The following is a 19,001-nucleotide window of genomic DNA, read 5'->3' on the forward strand; positions in this document are numbered from 1 at the left end:
TTCACATTTCCTTGCTGGAAGGGAGATGGGGGGGGTTCTGTTTTTAAGGAAGATCCAAATTTTTTTTTTTTTTTTGGGCCAAAGGATTAAACACTTGTTTTATTCCTTCTTTGAAGCTCCTCTGCTTTCCTGATGAATGTTAATCAATCTCCTGAGCTGCCATAAGTGCTGATGCTGAGTTTCTGTGCCACACTTTCACCTGCAACTCTTGGAATGATGGCAAAAACCTCCCTAAAAACCAATTACAAAACTTTATGGGAAGCTGCTGCTATTTTACCCAAGCAGATAAAGGCATCCTGGAAAACCCCATCAATCCTGGAGCACGCCCAGCAGGGCTGCAATCCTCCCCCTGGCAATGGGAACAGCAAACCTGCAGGCAGAAGGAGCACTGGGAATGTGCTGGGAATGCCATCAGGGAAGATTTAACCTCTCCAGAGCAATGGACTGAAAGATTTTTCCAGTGTCACAATAAACAAACAGCCCAGAAAGCTCCTGGTCGGTGTTCGTTTCCCAGATGCATTTAAATATTTAAATATTTGTGGCACTCATGAAAAGGTGGCTCGAAATGTATTTTTGATAAATGATGATTGTCGTGTAATAGTTCTTTCGAGAAAACAAAGCCTTGAGTGAGCAAACAGACAACCCTGCAAGCTGAAATGAAATCCCAGCTTCTGTAAAATGCAGGATCCCGTGGAGATTATCTTTTCCTTTAGCTAAACTAGTAAAACCACACCTTTTATTTTGGTTTTAGGTTCAAGGAGTAGGGCAAAGGCTGTCTTTAAAAGAGTCTGACACAGAGCTTTTAAATCCCAGTGCTAAGGAGAATTTGCTGTTCTTGTTAAGAGGTCGAAGGAATAAAAAAAAAAAAAAAAAAAAAGAAAGAAAGAAAAATAAAAACTAGGCAGACTCAACTTCATCTCCAGTTTTCTGCTTCCCCTTTGGGATTTTACAGGGATGCCTTGATGAGGCTGCTGATTTTATTGCCTTTCCCTCTGCTTTATAATCCAATTACCATAGGCTGCAGCACAGCACTTGGGATTTCATGGCAGGGGACGACAGGAAACCCCTCAGTTCCCTGCAGTAGATTTCCATGACTCCAGTCCAAGTGGAGAAAGTGATCCAGAAACAACAGATCAATGAAGGAGGAACCACTTGTCCAACCTGATTTCTGGAAATATTTAGCCAGAGTGCTTGGGAGCTGAGCTGAGAAGAACAAATATTCCTGGCTTTAGCTCTGCATATTTAAGTGAGTTGTGTTCCTTTCCTGTAAAGGCTCTGGGAGACCTCTCCTTCTGTACCTGATGAAATGATGACTCTGTGATGTTCTCACCATCCAGGAGCAGAACACACAATCTGTGGAAAAATCCTGAAAATGATGAGTCCTCATCTTCCTTATGGGACTGCTCTGGAACACCTAAAAACCCTGTTTCTGTATTTCTGATGTTTCTCTACTGCAGAGGTTCATTCTCTTTCTCTATTTCTGATGTTTCTCCACTGGAGAGGTTCATTCCCTAATTCTGTATTTCTGTGTCTCCACTGGAAAGGTTCATTCCCTCTCTGTATTTCTGTGTCTCCACTGGAAAGGTTCATTCCCTTTCTGTATTTCTGATATTTCTCCACTGGAAAGGTTCATTTCCTTCCACTGGAAATTCTTGAAGGAAGCATTTCCAGTGGAAGGACTTGGGATCTTTCCAGCGAGGTGGGATGGCTCAAAACAGACTCCCAAAACTCAGAAATTCCCCCTGTTTCTCCCTCTGCTCTCCCTGCAGGGACACCTGGAGCCAGGTGTGCTCCAGCAGCTCCAGGGACAGCAGTGACACGGGACAGGACAGGAATTCAGGGATCTCTGGGCACTGCCATCCCCCCCAGAGCCAGGAGGGAATTTGGGATGAAGGAGCCATCCCTGTTGTGCTCAGGGTGAGAAACTCCTGCAATTCTCACTTCATTCATCCAGCACCTCCAAATCCTCCAGTGTGAGTCCTTTTACAAACCCAGAAAGGACTGAAAATACCTTTGCCTTTGCCTTACAAAAGAGAAAAACATAATTCCAAACATCATTCCAAATATCATTCCAAACATCATTCCAAACATCATTCCAAATATCATTCCAAATATTATTCCAAGTATAATTCCAAACATAATTCCTAATATCATTCCAAACATCATTCCAAACATCATTCCAAATATCATTCCAAAACTCCCTGCAGCAGCAGAGCCCACCCTTGTGCTACAGATCTGAAAAGCCACGTGTAATTCACAGAATCCTAAAATCCCAGAATCCCAAAATCCCAAAATCCCAGAATGGTTTGGGTTGGAAGGGACCTTAAACTGATCCCATCCCACCCCTGCCATGGGCACAGACACCTCCCACTGTCCCAGGCTGCTCCAAGTCCCTGAAACTTGATTAAATCAGGTAATTTCTGATTACCTGATTTATATAAAATGCTAATATTTTTCCCTCTGACTCTTCCATGCTGGTTCAGACCTGCGTTTTCCCTAATCTCTCAAACCCTGCATTAAAAAAAGAACAGAATAATTCATTTATTCCAGTCTTTCACAACATCCCTACAGAGATGACTTAAAAAACCCCAAACTCTAAATAAATAAATAAATAAATAAACTCTAAATAAACCTCTGAAAGTTCTGTCCTGGATCTAAAACTGCCTACAAGACAGGAAGCAAAAATTAGGAATAAATATGAAATATCAATATTCAATGTCTAATATTTTCTGTGGCCTCCAAAAATGTTGAAGGACTTTTATTTCCATTATATTTCAAGTGAGAATTGGAGTTCACTTGAGAGCAAAAAATGGAAAAAAATTCAGCCTGAGCAGCTCAGCCTGACAGAGTTACAAGCAGAAAACAGAATATTCTAATTGGGAGTGTGCAGAATAATAACTAATGGCAGCTCTGCCTATAATCACGATGAGCAATAGAGGAGCAGATCAGAACCTCATGTTCTCAGCATTTAATTCAATGTCCAGATGAGGGAGCACAGAATTAAAAGGTGATAGAACTTAAAATTCATAAAAGGATCTATTTATCCCAAATGGAGAACTAGCCCAGGCTCTGTTAAAATGATGAACTTAGTTTATCCTTGAAAAGCTTAGCCTTAAAAAAAGGTTGGACATGAATATTGGAATATTACACCTGCTGTAGCTCTACATGTTGTGCTTAGCAAAATTTAGGGATAAAAAGTAAAGCTTTGACTTCAACCTTGATCCCTTGGCAGGAACAGGTTTAGGAAGGGACCTAAAGTTGACTTTTTTTTTTCTATTTTATGCTTCCCACTGTTTTTTATTCTCCAAAAATCTCTGCTGTGATGGGCAGAGTAACAGCTTAAACACCCAATACTCCACTGAATTCTGGTTATTACTTTGTCCCAAACTTTTTTGGGCTGGACCAGAACTTAGAAGCAAAATTTTCAGATGCAGTGATGAAAAATTGGGTTTGTTCCAGTTCAGGCTAGAAAGAAAAGAGCTCGTTATTGCAATTTAAAATGATATTAATGTGAAAAACATCAAATGTCTTAGGAGGGAATATTGCTGCCACCTCTTGGCTCAGGGTAGGATGAACCAGAGAGCTGCAGGTGGAGCTTTCCTGGCTGCTTTCTCCAGGCAGAAATTTGACTTTTGGGTTTAGGATGATGTTCCAAACCCAGCTGGGAATGGGATAATCTGAAATCATTTCTGTTGATCGTGAGTGAAGGAAAATTGGCTGGACATGAAGGGAATTTTGGAAGGAAAAAAAAAAAAAAAAAGCCATAATTCCACTTTACTGTTCAAATTCTGCTTCATCATTGGACACAACCAAGGTCACTGAAGGGGAAATTGCCAACAAATGGGAATCCAGGCAGGCAGCTCCAGTGTCCCTTTGTCCCCATCCATGTCCCACTGGGAGTGTTTTTACCTGCCTGGCAGGTACCAGGGTGTGAGCAGGCCTGGCAAAATCAGGATTACCCCAAAAACTTTCCTGTCTTGCACCAACAAAACCCACTGGTGTCACTTCACAGTGAATTTCTTGGAAAATTGTTCCAGTGGGAGATTGGGAGCCTTGGTTCTGTCTCCTCCCCACCAGCTGCTGTCAGATTTTGTGTGTCACAGGTGAAAAAGGGAGGGACCCCCATCCCATCCTATTGTTTTTAATTTTTTTTTATTATTATTAGGGTTGGGATTAAAGGTATGAGAGATGGAATTTTGTGTTTGGATTTAGATGTTTATTTATTTTTATTTATTTTATAGTCAGTTATAATATATTTAGCTAATAAATTAAAAATGGTGACATGGTGATTTTATTTTTTTTTGTTGTTATAAGCACCACACACAGCAACCTAAACTAAAAACTTGCAGAGTGACTGAAATTCAGCAGCCACACGTGGAACGTGCCTGCAACAAAGGGAAATGGGGAAAATCCACGGTGAGAAATCCATCAATAGCCCTGATCTTGTTCATGGGAAGGTGTGGAAGGGCCAAATGCTCTTCAATCAGAGGTGAAGGATGGATGGTCCCCAAGCTGGGCTCACACACTCCTAAAACCAGGGGATTTAACCCCAGTTCAGCACAGCAGCTTCCCAGACTGAGTCATGGGGGAAAAAAAAGAAGATTGGAAGGGTTTTTATGAATACTTTTTTTCGTAGCAGCAGGAAGCAGGCATTAAGGATTGAACAGGTTCTTTTGTCCCTGGACTCATTCCTGCCCACACATTTGTGTGCCTGCTCTCCCCACGGAATTGGAGAATTCCTCAATTCCTCCTCGTGCAGATAATTTGGGTTTATTCATCTTCTGCAGAGCCCACCTAAACCTTGGGGGTGGCGAGGGGGTGGGAAGGGCAGAGGTGACAAAGGAACTGAATTATGCTCCCAACTGGGAATATCCAGCTCTAGAAGTGAAGCTTGACAGGGCTGATACATCCAGGAAAACATTTCCTTAAAATACCAAATGTCTCTAATTGAAACCAGCCTCTTAAATGCCTTTATCTTAAACGAGCAGGTACTGAAGGGGTAATGAGAATATTCCTTCTACTGCAGAAAATTCCTCCTCTCCCCGCTGAGCACTGACAGACAATAGCTCCAAAATTCCCTCCCAACATCCATAATGCAGATTAAACTTCAGCTTTAGGAATTTGAGGAGCCATTTCCAGACAAAGCTGTTGTGTTGCAAAACTCACAGGCATAGTTTGCCCACCACAAAAGAAAAAACCCCAGCAAATAACCCAAAAGCAATGTGTGATTCCAGAATCCTCCTCGCAGGTAATTTACAGTCATTTTCAGCGTGGCAAATCAATTCATAAATCCCCAAAATACATTTAATGAATGGAATAAGCACTTTGTGGCCATTTGTGGCACAGGAATGCTCCACACACAGTGTCATTTTCTTATTTCAAATGAGCTGGTCGAAGTCCAACGCATGAAAGAAGTGCCAATTAGTGGAGGTGCATTAATTAACAGCTCTGGAGACCTGGACTCTGATTTCCAGCACTCCTCAATGTGGGCAAGACAAACAGGCTGGTGAGCCCAGGCTGGATTTGGGCCAGTCACCCAAAAAATGAACCCAAAAAAATGACAAGCTGTGGTCTGGGTGAGAACACAGAATTGCCAACTTGCTTCTGCTCTTACACAGCACAGCCACAAATGACACAAAATAAACTCCCAGGAGGAGGAAATGGCACCACACAAAGTGGGGAAAGCAGCCCTGTGCTCCCCTGTTGTGGGAAACAGAAAAGGTATAAAACTCTCAAAAGCTGTGGGAAAATAAATGTCAGGATGGAGAAATGCAAGAATGCTGAAGATGCAAGGACAAGAAACAACAGACCTCAGGAAAATGTGTTAAACAAAATAATAAAAATATGTAATCTTAATAATGGAGCTTTATCCATTGTTTTAAGCTATTACAAACAAGCAGGATGTAGTTTAGCTTTATTAACTGGCCTGAGCAAACACTTGTCAGCTTTTAATATTCTGCTATTGGCTAGAAAGTTGTTAAAAGATTTTATAACAAAGAGAGCTCGGTGTGCTGGGCCAGCAGCTGAAGCTGTTCCCTCTCCCTTGCTGGGTTCTGTAAAATGACACTGATGGGTGTGAGGGAATAAAGCTTCGAGACAACTGCTCAGTTCCTGTCCTGTTTGTGTACATGGATATATGGAAATGTAAAATAAGAGAAAAAAAAAAAAATCCCAAGGAAATCCACACCCTGTGTCCTGAGGCAATCCAAGGGAGGATTCCAAGGATCTCTTCGAGATGGGATAAAAAAGGGAATTACCAAATACAGGAGGTGTTTTTACAGCTGCATTTCAACCTCACTGAGCATTCCCAGAAAACCTGGGGCCTCCCCATCCTTGGGAGTGTCCAAGGCCAGCTCAGACAGGGACAGTTGGGATAGTGGAAGGGATGGGATGGGATAATGGGATAATGGGATGATGGGATGGTGGGATGGGGTGGGATAATAGGATAGGATAGAATGGGATGGGATCAATGGGATGGGATGGGATCAGTGGATTGGGATCCATGGGATGGGATAGGTTGGGATAATGGGATGGGATGGGATCAATGGGATGGGATAATGGAATAATGGGATGGGATAATGGGATGGGATGGGATAATGGGATGGTATAGGCCTTAAGGTCCTTTCCAACCCAAACTGTTCTGGGACTCTCAGGCCCTGGGACTGTTGGGGTGTCTGTGCAGGGCCAGGAGGCAGATCAGTGACCCTGTGGCTCCCTTCCCACTCTGGATATTCCGTGATTCCCTGCCTGCCTCTCCCCCAGCAGCTCTCCTGCTCCATTCCCTGCTGGCTCTGCACGTGCCAAGGCTCAGCATCTCAGTCAGGAATGGTTTCCCGGTTGGGCTGGACAATCCCAGAGCTCTTTCCCAAAGTTCTGTGACCCCATGGAACAGCCAGAGGCTTTATCAGGACCCTGTTCCTGTGCAGCTCCCCCGGAAGGACTCAGAGCACAGAGCTCACGTTTATACACCAGGGATGTGCAAAATCTGCCCAGCATGAGAAAGGCTTTCAGCACGGGGGTACCACGGAATGCTTTCCTCAACATTTCCATTTCTGGAGACAGAGGAACATCAGAAATCAGTCAAGCCCAGCTTTCATTCCACAGCTTCTCCACCACAAGTGGGGAAAACAAAATTCTCTTTGATTTCAATAAAATCACAGCTACAAAACACTTGAAAAAATGAATATACACAGGGAGAAAGTGGCTCCAAATCAGCTGGTTTGGGAACAGCTGAGGTCAGCTTTTACTCCTGAGAGTGGGGAACAGAGCTGGGAAAGGGCTGGAGAATTCCTGAGGGAGCTGGGAAAGGGCTGGAGAATTCCTGAGGGAAATGGGGAAGGGGCTGGAGAATTCCTGAGGGAAATGGGGAAGGGGCTGGAGAATTCCTGAGGGAAATGGGAAAGGGGCTGGAGAATTCCTGAGGGAAATGGGAAAGGGGCTGGAGAATTCCTGAGGGAAATGGGAAGGGGCTCAGGCTGCAGCAAAGGAGGATCCCGAGGGATCTTTTCCCTCTCTGGAATTCCCTGACAGGAGGGGACAGCCGGGGGGATTTGGGATCTTATCCCAGGGAACAGGGACAGGAGGAGAGGGAACGGCCTCAGGCTGGGCCAGGGGAGGGCAGGGTGGATTTTTTGGGACAATTCCTTCATGGAAAAGGGGCTCAGGTGTTGTCCCCATCCCTGCTGGGATTTCACAGCCCTGGGGATGTGACACTGGGGACAGGGGCAGTGCTGGCAATGTTGGACTCCATGATCTTGGAAAAATAATAACCCAAAAATAACCAAAATTTTTCCACCTGGGAATTCTGCCTGCCACAGCCACTTGTCCTCCCTCACTTCCTCGCTGCTGGAAAAGTGAAAATTCTGTGGCACAATTCTGCAAAAGCACAAAGTTGGATATGCCAGGAGAGACGCCCCCAGCCCGAGCATCTCCTCCCTTTCCCAGCAGGATTCCCACTGCAATTATCAGCGAAATGTCTCCATTTGGGGGATTTTTTTTTTTTCCCCCCCAAAATCTCTAGGATGAATCAGTTGATCGGGGTTGGAACTCCTGGATTTGTCACGGGAGTGCCCTTGGGTTGCAATTTTCCATGTGGGTTTCCATGGAGATCGGCAGAACCCGGAATAAATTTGTTTTGTCATAATTGCCGCCCAATTCTGGGCAAAAGCAATAAATAAATATTCTTTACTATTTCCACCAGCACGAGCCAGGAGCTGGAGATTTCCTGAAACTCCTGATTTAGTGAACAAACCCCCAAAAATCACCAAATATGAGGAATTTCAGCAATTACGATGATTTAGGATAAGCAAACCCGGGCAGTGGCAGCGTGTGGGAGTTTTTAGTTTTTATTAGCGTCTCCATGAGTCACAATTATTCCATCTTTAGAGATTTTCCCAGATTTTCTCCCGTGGGGGGAAGAGAGAGCAGAGATTTGACATCAGCAGAACATTTTTAGGGCTCTGAGAACACAAAGCTGAGCCAGTGCAGGATAAGGAGGAGCAGAAAGCCCTGCCCCACAACCCAGCAGATTTAGGCTCCTTAAAAATGATATTTTTTTTTAATTTATTTGTTATTATGTAATTATTTATCATTCTTTATTTAAAAAATATTTTAAAAATTAATTAACGAATTATTATTATTTAATTTACTATTATTATTAGATTTATAATTATTATTATTATTATTCATTATTATTCATTATTATTAGTAGTAAATTATTAATCCACAAAGTCATCACAGAGAAGACCTTGGGAGAGACTTTTCCCTCTGCTGGTTTCCACGTGCAAGTTTTCCAAGCAGACTTGGATTAAAAAAAAAAATTCTAAAATTTTTATATATATAAAAATAAAGATATATAGAAAAGATATATATTTAATATATAAAGATAATATAAAATAGAATATTAGAATGTAAGTATAAAATATAATATTATTATATTATATATTTTTTATAATTATATATATTGTATATGTAAAGATATGTATATCTTCATATATATAAAAGTAATGTAAAATAGAATATAATATTAACATGTAACTATAAAATATATTATATTATATTATATTATATTATATTATATTATATTATATTATATTATATTATATTATATTATTTTATTTTTTATGATTATATATATTGTATATATAGGGATATGTAAAATAGAATATAATATAAAAATGTAAGTATAAAATATAATATTATGGAGCAGATAGCTGGACATGGATAATTTTGGGGGTGAAAAGCTGTGATTCAGACACACCTCCTGAATTTTCTTTTTATCCAATTTCTCAGAGTTGTATGGGGCCAAAGCAGCACAAATGGATTTTGTTTTCCATTGGCAAATCCATCTGCCTTTGCCAGTTTTTTTTTAAACGTTTAATCTGGAAGAAAATCCAAGATTTTAGCGTGCAAAAGCCCCAATTTTTAATTTGCATCCCCCCAAATCTCAGCAGTGCCACCATGCCCCCCCACCACGACACCCACTGGGGATTTGGATTTATTTGTGGGCTGACCAAAAACATGGAATTCCTTCAGAAAAAAAACAAAAAAAAAGCGCTGGAATTCCCATCCTCTACTCTCAGGATAAAATATTTTAATGCAACTTTATCCTAAACCAACAGCTCTGTGAGGAGAGGAGAGAAATCAATGAGGAATTCATTAATTCCAGGGCCTCCCCACCCTCCCAGCCAGGAATTCCTTCCCAATATCCAATATCCAATATCCAAAATCCCAATATCCCAATATCCCAATATCCAATATCCAATATCCAATATCCCAATTCCCAATATCCCAATATCCCAATATCCAATATCCCAAAATCCCAATATCCCAATATCCAATATCCCAATATCCCAATATCCCAATATCCAATATCCAATATCCCAATATCCAATATCCCAAAATCCCAAAATTCCAATATCCCAATATCCAATATCCCAATATCCAATATCCCAATATCCAATATCCCAAAATCCCAAAATTCCAATATCCCAATATCCAATATCCAATATCCCAATATCCAATATCCAATATCCCAATATCCCAATATCCAATATCCCAATATCCAATATCCAATATCCCAATATCCAATATCCCAAAATCCCAAAATTCCAATATCCAATATCCCAATATCCAATATCCCAATATCCCAATATCCCAATATCCAATATCCAATATCCCAATATCCCAATATCTCACCCATCCCTGCCCAACAGAAAATGTTGATGAGAGAAATGTAAGAAACCACCCAACCAAAAAACCCCAACAGAAAAAAATCCAACCTGTCTCTGGTATTGATAAGTTACAAGTCATTGATAAATTACAAGTTATTGATAAATCACAAGTTATTGATAAATTACAAGTTATGGATAAATTACAGGTTATTGATAAATTACAAGTTATTGATAAGTTACAGGTTATTGATAAGTTTAGGGAGCTCTGTGTGGTGGAGCCATCCAGGCATTTTACAGACATCCAGCACTGCAAATTATTCCCTGAAAATCAGCAGCAGCAGCAGCACTGGAAATCAGTCGCGTTGTGGTTGTGGTATTTTTGTAACTGAGCCGAGCTCTGTGCTCAGCACTTTGAAAAATAGAAAAATACAAAAAAAATATATATATAAAAATATGAAACGATAAAAAAATACAAATGTAAAATTGCAAAAGTATTTTTAAAATATAAAAAATAAAAATATAAAAATTAGAAATATTAAAATATATCATCTAAACCCCACATTTAATTTATGAAAAGGACTTCAAAAGTCGTGAGGACTCGATGCTGAGCATTGGGATGTTCCAACATCCCCATCCTGTGGCTTGGACCAGAACTGCAGAATTTCATCCCAAAAACTCAGCTCCTGCTGCCACCTGAGTCTGTACGCACACATGGATTTCTCTTCATAATTACTGCCTGGAATTTTTCTTTTTAATTCCTTCCCTGCCTGTAATTCTCTTGGAAAATTCCTACGGATCTGAGCTTGTAAAGAAATGGGAATTTTGTATTTGACAGCCATGAAATTCCCGTTAATAAATCATGAGGATTTCATCCTAACACTGCACAAGAACCTCAGAGCAGACTGCCACAAACGCCTCTGAAAAACCGGGCTCCCCACATGAGCCAGGATTTGCCAGGTTGGTCCTGCCTGAAAAATAAGGATTAAAAAATAATCTGGTGAAAAGGGGCTTTTGGAGGGTAATTAGTAACTGTGTAAATAAATACATGTCCCAGTGGTCTGATATTATTATAAACGCTGTTCCTATTTTTTCTAGGATCAAGAATATTTTATTCCCATTAAATTCAGTGTTTTCATTATTACAAAATGCCTCGATTGATGGCATGAGGGTGGAAAAACTCACAAAAAAAAAAAAAAAAAAAAAACCAGGACAAAACACAAAGAAAGTGCAGAAATCTGCTGCTCAGAGGACTCAGCCCAAATTCTGGGCAGCCCCGAGAGAAAAAGCAACAACAACAACAACACCAAACAGCATTTGTGGAGCCGAAAGCAGAATTTGATGGTTTAGACAAGAGCTGGGGGTTTGTACTGAAATCCTGCATTAAATGTGAGTGGCTGAGACAGGGAATCCAACCATGGGAGAGCCTGGGGCTGATCCAAACCGGGAAATGATCCAAAACAGGACCAGGATCCAAACCAGGACCAGGATCCAAACCACAAACTGATCCAAAACAGGACCAGGATTCAAACCAGGGGCAGGATCCAAACCAAGAACTGATCCAAACCAGGATCAGGATCCAAACCAGGAACTGATCCAAACCAGGGGCAGGATCCAAACCAGGACCAGGATTCAAACCAGGACCAGGATCCAAACCAGGACCAATTAGGACAGGACTCAAACCAGGAGCATCCCCCCATAGCTGTGCTCCCACAGCCCAAATGGTCCCAGCCTCCATTCCAGGGAAAACACAGGATTTCCTTGGTCAAAACTTTTCATTTTGGAAGATGATTATTGCTGCTGGAATCCTGCTGGAAGCACAGGGACATTTTGTGTCTGCTCCCCTGGATGTGGGGAGTGTTTCTGGAGAGGGGATTTGGATAAAGACTCGGACACAGGGAATGGCTTCCCAGTGCCAGAGGGCAGGGATGGATGGGATTTTGGGAATTGGGAATTCCCAGATTTGCTGTGGCTGCCCCTGGATCCCTGGGAGTGCCCAAGGCCAGGCTGGAGCAGCCTGGGATGGTGGGAGGTGTCCCTGCCATGGCAGGGCTGGATTAAGATGGGATTTAACCCTTCCAACCCAAACCATTCCGGGATTCTGGGATGAGCACGGCAAACTGGAGATGTGCCAGATGCTCAGGGCACCCTCTAAGCCCAGCTTAAACCCCTCGAGCTCAAACCAAATCACAGCTGCCACCGTGGAAGTCAGGGAGGCAAATCCCTTGGGATGCCTTGGGATCTGCTGTGTCAGGAGTGGAGGCAGCTGTGATGAACACAAGGACACCTCCCTGCTGGCTTCTCCCTCCAGATGGGCACGGATTTCCAAAAAACGCTCCAGAATTTGGGGGGGGGGGGGGGGGGGGGGTTTCAGTGTGCACAGAATTTTGTTTCCACAGGAATAGTGCAAACTCATCCCACCCCAAAATGTTGAATTTAAGTACAACCCAAAAAGGGCTTTTCAAGGAACAAAGGATTTGACCCCCTCCAAACCAGCAACTCGTGGGTGGACACAGCAGGACCAGTTCAGAGGCACAGGGATACTGGGGAGCCAGAAACCATCAGCACAGTGCATTTGGATTTGGGGCTGCATTAAAATATCCTCTACCAAGAAAAGTGTTCTAAGAATAGAACTGAATAGGAAAAAAAAAAAAAAAAAAACCAACCAGGGATTTTATTAAAATACATTGTACCGAGGAAAGGTTCTAATTATAAACCTGAATGGGAGAAAGGCACAGCTTGGAACTGCTGTGGAGAGCAAAGTTACCCCTGTCCGGGCCAGAAGAGCTGAAATTGCCCGGACCGCAGGGAAGGGATGCTGTAAACTCGGGCAGAGCATCCTCCCTGCTCGTTAGCTGCTCATTAGCATATTCCACATTAACATATGGCCAGGGCCTGAACCGCAGCCCTCTGATATTTGCCAAACACGAGCTGCGTGTGGCACTGAGTCACAATCCCGGGCTGCTTTGGCATCGGGAAGGACCTCGAAGCTCATCCTGTTCCACCCCCCGCCACGGGCAGCGACACCTTCCACTGGAACATCAATAATTGCGCTTCCAAAATGCCAGAAAACGGAGGAAACTGCACAGATTTTCATGACAGCACACATGAGATGGGTTAAATATAGCCCAGGCAGGCTCCTCACACAAGACAATAAAATATTCCTGGTGTCTCTCTTTAGCGTCTTGAGAATTCTGCCTCCGTGGCAAAACCCGAATGGTTTTCCAGGGCTGGATTTTGATTTCCATGATTCCACCCCCTCCTCTCCCCCCTCCATCTCCTCATTCCACCCCTCTCCCTGGTGCCCACGCCCTCCTCCCGCTCCTTTATTATCATGAAAATCACACTTCCACTCCCCCTTCCCATAACGTTCTGTATCCTTGGAGCTGGCTGATTTTAGGTCCAAAGCTGTTCCATCTTCTCCTGTTCCAAACAACCTCTCTTCACCTTCCACATCCTCCCCAAAGCCCTTCCCAGGCTGCTCCCTGTGCTGCACTGGAGGAGCTCAGATCCCAGCCCAGAAATTCCTCGTGGATAATTCCTAAGGCATTGGGATAATTCCTAATTTAGATTCCTCTAAATCCTCCCTCAGCCTGCAGCAATATCAATGTTATATCTACATTTTACACCCCCCAAATTCACCCTGGGCAGCAGCATCCTTCACTTCCTTCAGGAATAACTTCCAATTCCTTTCTTTCCCTACTCAATTCCAAAGTTTTCATGTTGCTGGTTCATATATTTGGGGGTTTACACCCCCAAATTCAAGATTGGGCAGCAGCATCCTTCATTTTCTTCAGGAATATCTTCCAATTCCTTTCTTTCCCTACTCAATTCCAAAGTTTTTGTGTTGCCCAGAGCTTTGGCTCAAAGGCCACAGCTCCAAAGGTTGTAAATCCATGGAAATATGCACACAAGGGCAGACTGCACCTTCCTAAACACTCATTTATTCCCATAGATCCTTCAAAAATAGCTGAGGGATCTCTTCAGGGATCTCCAAAGCATCAGATGGAAACTGTCCCGTGGGGAAAGCTCTGGGAGTAAATTTTTTAGGGTCTTCAAGGAATGGGTCTGTTGTGAGGAAAATAAAGAAACATCCAGAGCTGTGAGTTCAGCCAAAGTTTGGAGATGTAAAAAGAAAGGTGGGGCCAAAAGGAGACATTTGAGTCAATGTAGGTACTGTAGAAATTCAGGGCATGATTCATTAGCAAAAAAAAATAAAAAAAAAAAAAAAAAATCCCCTGAACCCCCTCTGTAGCTATTTCCAAGGAGGTACATCCATAATTTATGTGGAACAGGAGTGGGCTGCAATTTCCCCCACACTGCTCCTGCATAAATTACACCAGCTTGCAATTCCCCAGCTCCTGCTTTTCCTGTGAGTGGTAACCCCCCATTTACCCACCACAGACACCAGGTTTGCAGGTGAAAGAATTTGGGGGTGCCAGGACCTGGGGCAGGTGGGAGGCTGTGGGGGATTCTCAGTTTTTTATCACAGAATCCCACAAAAACCTCCCCAAATCAGCACTGAACACAGAGAGGACCCAGAGCACACCACCACGAAGAAATTTAAAATATCAAGAGATTTGTCATGTGAGCTGCTCCCTCACTTGTGGATGGGTTGGAGCAGAAGAACCCTTGAGTGCCTGAAATAAATCCATAAAACATTTCCCAGCCCTGGGAGAATCCAAGGCCGGGCTGGATGGGTTTTGGGACCAAGGAAATTTCCTTTGTGAAGGTTTTGGCCCCGAGGGAACAGGGACCACGTGCTGAAGTCAAGACAATCTCAGTGCCTTGCAGAAATCCTACAAACTGGAAAAATCCCTGGGAAAAAGGAGAGGGCAGAGGCTGGGCAGGCAGAGTGTCCATGGAGAGGGCACCATGTGGCAGCAGGTGACTCCTGGTGGCCTTTCTGCTGTCCCCTTCTTGCACCAATCCCCACCCAAACTCTGCAGGCACAAAGGAAAAGGGAAGGATCTAAACCAGAAAGGAAAAAAAAAAAAAAAAAAAGGGATGAAAACAGAGGAAGCTGCTCCAGGACACATCCAACTGCCCCCTAAAGAAAAAGGGAAATTTTTCCTTCCAGGACACCGAAGAATGGGGGAATGAAGTGGCAGAGGATGAGTTCTGAAGGTCACCCACTCTTCAGGGCCACTAGCCACATTTTGTGCTCACAGACTCTGCACACAAACCAGGGACAGATTCCACCTCTCCTTTCTTGGTCTTTTTTCCCCCCTCCTTTTCTCCTTCCTCTCACTTTTTTTCCCTGTTCTTGCTTTGTGTCAAGTTTTGGGGAGCTCTTTTATTTTATCCCTCAATCTGTTGCCATCACTTTGCTGATGTGTGACCCTGTCCAGGGGGGAGGGAGTGTCCCAACAATGTCACTTTTGCTGTGACACACAGAGTGGCAAATAAAAGACAGCGACAACATTCCCAGGAAAAACAGAAACAAACAAACAAACAAAAAAATCCTGCATGCCGTCCTCATCTGAATTTAACTAGTCACTGTAGTAAAAATTTGGGATTTCCCCTCTTCCCACTCTTTTTGTGTGGTACAAAAGTGGGTAATGAGGCAGCTGCTGAAATTCAGTGCAGAGGAATGAAAAGGAGAGAGCCAAGGCAAGGCCAGAGGGAGCTTTTGGAGGAGAAGGAAAATGGAAGAGGAAAGGGAAGAGGAGCAGGGCTGTGATCTGCACGACAGGAACCAGCCCCGAGTGGTGCTGGGGGAGGTTTAGGTTAAATTTTAGGATGGGTTTTTTTCATGGAAAGGGGGGTGGAGCACTGGAAGGGGCTGCCCAGGGCAGTGTGGGGGGCTCAGGAAACGTGTGCAGGTGGCACTTGGGGACATGGCCAGTGGTGACCGTGGGGGTGGCACTGGTTCATGCTGGACTTGATGATCTTAAAGGGCTTTTCCAACTTCAGCCATTCCATGGCTCATCCCACAGGGATCCTTCCCAGCCAGCTCTCACCATGGCTCTCCCATCTCCTCTTCCTCACCTCCCCGATGTGTTTTAACCCCAGCTCGTTCCCTTCTCCTCCATTTCAGTTCCATTTGCAATTCCTGGATTCCCTCTGCTCCCATCACAGCAACGTGAGGGTGATGTCCCAGCCACCCCCAAACCCCACACATCTCCTAAATGCACAGCAGAGTTATTATCCCACAGGATGGAGCTCCTGATGTGTGGGGAGCAGGAGAGGGAGCAGAAGCTGCTCAAAGGCAAAGCTGCAGGAGAATATTCCGAATATTCCAGCCCTAATTGCCAGCAGGCTCTTGGAAAATGAGGTTTCATCATCTCGAGCCATTAACCTCCACTGGTCATTAAGGCCTGAGAAATGCCAAGTGCTGAGGGCATTTTTATCACTCTCTGATGAATAAAAAAGAGAGGAGGAAAGAAAAAAATAAACCCCACCAGGTTATGAAACATCTCCTAATGGGAAAATCAGTTCCCATTGCCCAGAAGAGATCACCCAAGGAATGAACACCCCAAGTGATTCCCAGTACAAAAATTCCACTCGTGAACTTTGAAGTAGAGAGGGAATTTGGTACAAAAAGCTCCAAAAACACTTCCCAGAAATGGGGGAGAACGTTGACATGTCAAGTGGTGTCCCCAGGAAAGTCTCACCCAGGAGAAGCCTGGTGAGGGACAAGTGGACAATGGAACTCACCACAAGAACCTGGGCAAGCAAAATGCAAACCCAAACCAACAATGGAATTTGGTTGGAAAATCCTCCCCAAATCCACATTTCCCTTTGGAAATGGGCACAGTTGTCAAAGGTTTGCTGGAGCCACAAGTGAGGAGCACAACTGGGATTTTCCTCCAGGACATGGTTGGGATTCTCCAGTTTAAATCCAGGTGTCTGCTGCTGCTTCAGGTCACCCAGAAAATCCCAGTCATTATCCCAATAAAAGGATCCTCTTGATTTCCAAAGGAACGTTTTCAAAAGGTTTTTTTTGCAAAATTCCAGCCTGGCATTATTTCAGTGCCTTGCCTGGCTCGGGATCTCAGATTTTTCCAGGGATCTCAAACTGCATTAAGTGCAGTGGAGATGTAGAGACATGGGGGCAGCTCCTGCTGTCCTCATGGATTAATGGGAAAATGAGGAATTATATAACGTGGAAAAGAGTGCCTGGGTGAGCACTGCAGAATTAACCACCCAAAAGCACAAACCACGGGATCCAAGGAAAACCAAGAGCAGGTCCCAGCTCATTGCTGGCAGGAAAAAATGTCACAGGCCAGACCTGAGCACTGCAAACTGCCAGGATTCAAGAGGTTTTTCCTTTAGGATGTTCAATCTCTGCTTTGGGATGAGAAAAGGTTTTCCCTAAAGCATGATGCTCACCATGGAAGTGTAGGGAAAAGGGAATGCTGAGGGTTCCTTAGCCAGTGTGTGAAGGGTCACTTTCCTGGTGGATTTTAAAAGGTTTAATAAAAGACAATAAGAGACAAAGACTAAAGCAAAATGTTATAACTGTGGGTGCTTGGCATTCTCTTTGGAGACACCCCTTAAATGCCTGCTGCATATTCATAGACCCATCAAACATTTCCAAACTTTCCTATAAACTATTTTTCATATTCTAAGAACTGTTTTACATGGCCACTCCTTGAGTTCACCTTTTCAGAGCGTGTGCGTTTCTTGGCTGTGGTTTTAAATTTTTTTTTTTTATTAGTTTTAATTTGGGCTGTGGTTTTCAGTTTTTAGAGCTGGTTGGTGTTGGTGACTGGTGTATTAGTAGCAGGTTTTAATTTGGGTGTTATTTAATTAAGTAGGGAGTTCACTTACTACAAAGACACTTGATCAGCTTATGTGACTCCTAAAGAAAACTGCATTTTAAAAACTATTTCAACACCACACTTTGAGCATCCACTTCAATATTTGCAAAAAGCCAGTACCATGATAAGTATTTATAACAACTGGGAATGTGATGGGGGTGTTTTCCCAAACCCAGCCCTGGGTCCCTCTGCAAACAGCACAACCCACAGGCTTGGGGACACTCGGGGACGCTCGGGGACACTCAGGGAATGCTGGCACCAAAATTCCCAACAGCCCCGAGGGAGCAGCAGCTCCCACAGAAGGGGTGAGCTGTGAAAGGTCCCAAAAAAACCCCCAAAACCACCAGAAATGGGGTTTGTAGCAGGGCAAGGGAGTGGGGCCAGGAGGGATCTCCAACCCCTCGCTGTGCTTTATAAAAGTTTCCCATTTTTTTAGAGGGAAAGGGGGAGGCAGGCAAGGCCTTGCTGTTCCCAATCCCATTTTATCTGGAGACCTCATTAAGAGCAGCCAAAAATTCAAATATCACAGGAAAGCCACGTTCTTCTTGCTCTTATTGTCTCAGTTGTTAAATTATCCACCAGCCATTACCAAAATGTTTCAGTGGGAGGTTGGGAATTGGGAATTCCTGAGGAGCTGTGGCTGCCCCTGGATCCCTGGCAGTGCCTGGGATGGTGGGAATGTCCCTGATGGAAAGGGATGAGCTTCAAAGTCCCTTCCAGTCCAAACCAGTCTGGGATTTTGGGATTCTTTTAATTCCATTTGAGTGCCATCCAAAAAACTCTTTTAACAGCAGATCTTTTTTAACGTGGCTCAAGAACTGTAGATTTTATTTTCCTAGAGCTCCGCTTGATTGTTTTTTTAAAGCCAATTTGGAAGATTATTCACATCGGGCTTCCCCCTCTAACCCTGAAACCAACAGAAAGGAATTCAGGAGCTCTTTTTTCCCAGTTCTGTGGGTCCCCCAAAACCTAAGGGGTTTGGGATAAAAAGACATTTCTGTCTCTGCCACGTTTTTGAGCACGGAGCCCCAAGAAATCACCATTTCAGGTTTCCCCAAGCCATGGG

At 43.6% G+C, this 19,001-nt stretch overlaps 1 protein-coding gene across 3 annotated transcripts in view; it reads right to left on the minus strand.

Moving 5' to 3' along the window:
• CACNB4 (calcium voltage-gated channel auxiliary subunit beta 4) overlaps nucleotides 1-19,001 on the minus strand; it is a 76,095-nt gene that overhangs the window by 48,669 nt on the left and 8,425 nt on the right. The window lies entirely within an intron of this gene.

This window comes from Sturnus vulgaris, chromosome 7, assembly GCF_052056855.1.
Source record: "Sturnus vulgaris isolate bStuVul1 chromosome 7, bStuVul1.hap1, whole genome shotgun sequence".
Classification (NCBI taxonomy): Eukaryota; Metazoa; Chordata; class Aves; order Passeriformes; family Sturnidae; genus Sturnus; species Sturnus vulgaris.